Consider the following 4,994-nt stretch of genomic DNA (forward strand, 5'->3'; position numbering starts at 1 on the left):
TCAATGTTATGGAGAGATTGGAGCCGTTCCTCTTTTAGGTTTTTACTTTTTTTCTCATGAGTGATGGCTACAAAAGATTTACGGTGAGATCGACAGGATTAGAATTGGGCTCGAGCAGGCTAGAGGGCGAGATCGTCTTTGCGTCAAGCTTGATCCAAAATAATTCAAACCATGCTTAAATCTAATAATTGGGCCCATTTATCTTTCGGACTTGACTCGAATATATTTTTGATCTAATTCGGGCCCGAGCCTAAAATCCAGACGGACGAAGAGTCTAAATGTTCAGCCTGAGTCCGATTTCCAAAATTATTCTTTTCTATAAGAATTCTAAAAATATTAATTAGAGCAAGATCTTGAGACGGGCTCAGGTCCAGGCCCGAAGTCCAGCCGATCAAAAGTCAAGTCTTCGAAATGAGCTCGGTTCGCAAAATTTTTTTTCCCCATCGCACTCTAAAAATCTTAATTAAAACAACAGCTTAAGATTATCATATTAAGTAGAGTAAGAAATTAGGATGGTCAGATTAATTAAAATGTATACTAATAAGAGGGGAGCGTGATTTTTCTCGCGACTCTTCCATACGCTTCTCCCATCAGGCCGCCGTCTCCTCCTCCTCCTCCGCGGCCTTCCGAGCGGCGGCGGCCTCCAACCGGGCGACGGCGACCATCTAAGCGGCGGCGTCCTCCTCCTCCTCCTCCGTCGGCGTCGTGGGTGAGTGTGAAATACGATGGTGGCCGCGTTACCGAGATCCGCCTCCCGGCCACCCGTCTCGTGGGTCAGATCCCCGCCAGAACCCTCGGCAACCTCGCCGCCCTCCACGTTGCGAGCCTCCGCCTCAACGCCCTCTCCAAGCCCCTCCCGCCGGACCTCGCCGGCTGCAAGCAGCTCCATATTGTACACCTCCAGGGGAACCGTTTCTCCGGTAAGATCCCCGCCGACCTGTTCTCCCTCGACAACCTGGTTCTACTCGATCTCACCATCGACAACTTCACCGGCGGCGTTGCGGAACGGGAGGGAGATGCCGGATGGGTTAGGGTTAGGTGTTTTTTTTTTCCCTCTCTTTTTAATCTTCTTTATGGAGGGAAGAGACCTGGTGTCGGCCGGCTCAATTGGATTCGTGCCGGGCTGGGTTCGGCCTCGGCCTAGAGTTGCCTAAGTCCGGCCCGAAGGCCGATAAAAAGTTTAGAACGGGGCTCGGGCAGGAGTGTGGCCCGACCCAGCCGGGGGGGTTGTGGCGGAGGGCTTGGTGGCCGGTGCAGATGGTGGCGAAGGGCTTCGTGGTTGGAAATGTTGGAACGAAGAAGAAATGGGGAGAGAGGAAATGGGAAGAGAAATACCTGTATCTCACAGGGTAAGAAGCCAGGAAGCCGGTGATGAGGAACTGACGCCGGTGATGCCGGTGATGAGGAACTGACGCCGGTGATGCCGGTGATGAGGAACTGACGCCGGTGAGGCTGGTGATGCCGGATGTTGAGGTGGATATAGTAGGGAGGTTTGCATGCAAAGGAGCTGAGTAGAAGAGAAGCGCTCGGTGGTGGAAGTTTAAAAGACTGTAAAAAAAAATCTTTGCCATATTTGAGGTCAAAGATTTTCTGAGAGAGGAGTGGTTGTTCTGATACAGATTACTTAAAGGAAAAAAAGTTGGACGTTCTTTAGTTGGCAGCTGAGGGGGAAGTATTATGTTTCTGATACAGATTACTTAAAGGAAAAAAGTTGGACGTTGTTTTTTTGGCAGACTTGGGGGTGTTTTGTGTGTGTGTGGGGGGGGGGGGGGGTTAAATCTTTAGTTCGGTTCATGGGATTTCTAGCTTGGTTAGCATCATTGTGAGACCCGGTTTGTAATTCTAATATTACTCTTTATTTGAATATCTATGTTTCTTTGTTTTATTATTGATTTCTATCTGTCAAATATTGTTAAGTAGGTGAAAACACGTCCTCCTTCTCAGGATTAAGGACTTCGAATTTACTAATGAAAAGGCAGTGAAATAGCATAACGATGAATAAAATGCTAGTTCTACCCACAACTTCAGTTTTCTTTTGGCTTAGGAATTCTATTTAAAAATTACATCTCTATTCATCGGAAGCTTCTGTTCAGTGTAACGGATTGATAATAAAGGCCATTCTGTTTCCATCTCATGGTAGTCGTTATTAAGTGCTTGTTAGCATTATTCCTCAACAACAACATCAACTCCACTTAACAAACTTGTTCAACACGATCTAATAAGAGAAGGATTCAACTCCAAGGGAACATACGAGGGGATTGGTACCATATGTTTATGGGAATTCGGCACTAACACATCAAAGTAAAGATCTGGTCCGTTGTATTCACCGAACTGGCTAATATTATCCCATATATGATATCACTTGGTTTATGCTTTCTTGAGACAGCATTAAACTATGTATTTCTTTAATAGAAATAGATAAAAATCCAGCTTGTTGACTGGAAACTTGCTTTTATATTATTATTATTTTTTTTTCGAAGTAATTTCTTTTGCAGAACCGCATTCTCCCTTGAATCTTGATGATTTCTATATTTATAAATAAATCTGGACCAGGCCTGGTAGGAAAATTCTGTTTGAATTGCCGGCATAAGAACTTCTTGTGGCAGATCTCTTTTTAAGAAGTAGCCTTCCGGGATGCTCCGTGTCAAATATTCAAAGGTTTTTAATGCATGCTTTCTATACGTTTTTGTTGATGTACAGTTTTTTTTTACTTGAGAAGGAATATACATACTTCGGTTTTCTAGCCTCATGAGATGTGCTCCTATATGGAAGATGATTTGTTTGAGCTAAACCTGGATTGTTTCTTAGTAATTGTATTTTTCTTAGTTGTTTACCGTACCGGTTTCAGTATTTGTGCTCCTGCTTTGCTGCTATAGTGTTGATATAGGATAATTCATGGTACCAATGCTCATTACATCCCCAATACTACTAGGTTTGCTATCTGATTTCTGCAGTATAGAGCTGCTTGTCACTGGTGATATTGTCTAGTACGGCGAACCATGGTCTTTTTACCTGCATATTTGAATATTTGTGTAGAAAAGTGATTTATATGTTGGGTTGCTGTTAGGACCACTAACATGGTCGAACATGTGAAGGCACGGGTTGAATCTAAAGACTAATATTTGTTGGCTTAATGTCGAGCATAAGGATAATGTGGTATTACTTCTTAACCTGTGATGGTTTTGTTTATTGTGAAAGAGGTGAACTTAGACTAGGTGAAAAGGCCTTGAAGTATAATGGATTCTACAACACCTTCTATAACAATGTCAGTGGTAAAATACCTTTGCCTGTCGGTGGATGCCCTACAACAATGTTCAATTCTTAAAGTTAAAATGTTGGAATAGATTGTTATGCCATAGCCACTGATCTTTTTGTTTTTTGTGATTGTAAGGGAGGCAAGAAGTCACCAGATATATAACCACTATTCACTACCTCAATTAGGCACATTAATTGATGAACAAGGTAACTGTTTTCTGTCACTTGTAATTTAGTTTTCTCCTTTGGCCTTGCATTAGTTTTATGTTTATCAGATGTAGATTGTTCCTTATATTTTGATAATGATATGTTAATCTTTGCAAACTTTGGCTCTTGAACCGTTGTTACAAGCATGTTGACAATGCCAGAAACAAATGAAATTATTCGTCTCTTTTTTTGTAACATGACAAATTGATTTACCTTTAACTTACATAATGATTTTGGATCAAAGTTGGAATCTTTTCTTTTTGGTGAATGAGTCTAATTATTACTTCTCTCTCTCTCTCTCTCTCTCTCTCTCTCTCTCTAATTATTATTAATTTGGCTCCATATGGGGCAAATTTGTGTAAGGTCCACTGGATTCAGACTCTGATCTAGTTAGATCAAAACAGAATAATAGCAGTCATAAGTCAATGATCCAAATCATTGGATGTGATTTACTATCTCAAAACTGCTTGCACACAAAAAATCATATGATTTGAAGATTCCTACTCTATGCATCAAGCTATCAAAAAATACATTTAATGTAATTTTATTTAAGATTGTTCAATTTTTAACTACTTGATGCATAGATTAAGGATTTTCAAATTATACGATTTTTTATGTACAAACAATTTTGAGGTAATAGATCACATTCAACGACTTGAATTATTGACATAGGATCTCTATTATAAAGTTTTGATCTGATTGGATTTAAGTCCAGATTTGATCGATTTGATTCTAGTCTGGCTCGATATATATATATATATATATGTGTGCGCGCGCGCGCCCCCGAGAGAGAGAGAGCGAGAGAGCCTATATTAGTATCTTTAGTTGAGCTCAGTTGAGCTAAGGATGACTACAACATATACCAGAATTCTTTTTGTACAATCTGAGTTGCAATTTATTTTAGCTATTTTTCTCTCGGTTTCATTATTGTGGCTGTCAACATTTTTCTCACTCGTGTTCCTCATTTTTGATGTACGTATAGCCATAAAGCTTGCAAGTTGTTCTTTTTTATTTTATTCCCACCAGCAAAATGCGGTGTTTACAGGATATATATAACTTTTGCTATTGGTGACTTCAAACGGTCTGTTACTAAGCTTTTAAATTTGAATGTACTCTGCACATTAACAACCACCTGATGTGCTCTTAATTCTGTGATGCAGTTGCTTTAGGAGCATATTTCTTTGCTCTTATTATTTTCTTCATAATTCGTTTAAACTTCAGGGTATACGGAAACCATTAGCGGATTCATATTTTGTGAATGCAATTGCCTCCTGCTGGAAGCGTGACGTCTGGGGTCTTTTGTCGCATCTTTTCAATATATGTTATACTCAACTCTATCCTTCGGAATGAATCCTCGAGTTTGGTTTCTGATTTGGTGGAACTTTTAAAGGCAAGTGTATATATTGCTTTCTAAGCTGAACTGGCATGTCAGCAATACGAGCTAATTGATTGTGTCTGAGACGAGAAACATGACCTTAAAGGTTGAAGGTTGATGTAGTTTGGATATATATGTATATATATATTTTTCCCTG

At 40.3% G+C, this 4,994-nt stretch overlaps 1 long non-coding RNA gene across 1 annotated transcript; it reads left to right on the forward strand.

Annotated features, from left to right (window-relative positions):
- Positions 1-569: 569 nt before the first annotated feature.
- Positions 570-4,994, forward strand: LOC140853333 (uncharacterized). Its single transcript, XR_012136337.1, has 2 exons — positions 570-920; positions 4,684-4,994. It is a non-coding gene; the product is annotated as an uncharacterized lncRNA (long non-coding RNA).

This window comes from Elaeis guineensis, chromosome 13 (assembly GCF_000442705.2).
Source record: "Elaeis guineensis isolate ETL-2024a chromosome 13, EG11, whole genome shotgun sequence".
Classification (NCBI taxonomy): Eukaryota; Viridiplantae; Streptophyta; class Magnoliopsida; order Arecales; family Arecaceae; genus Elaeis; species Elaeis guineensis.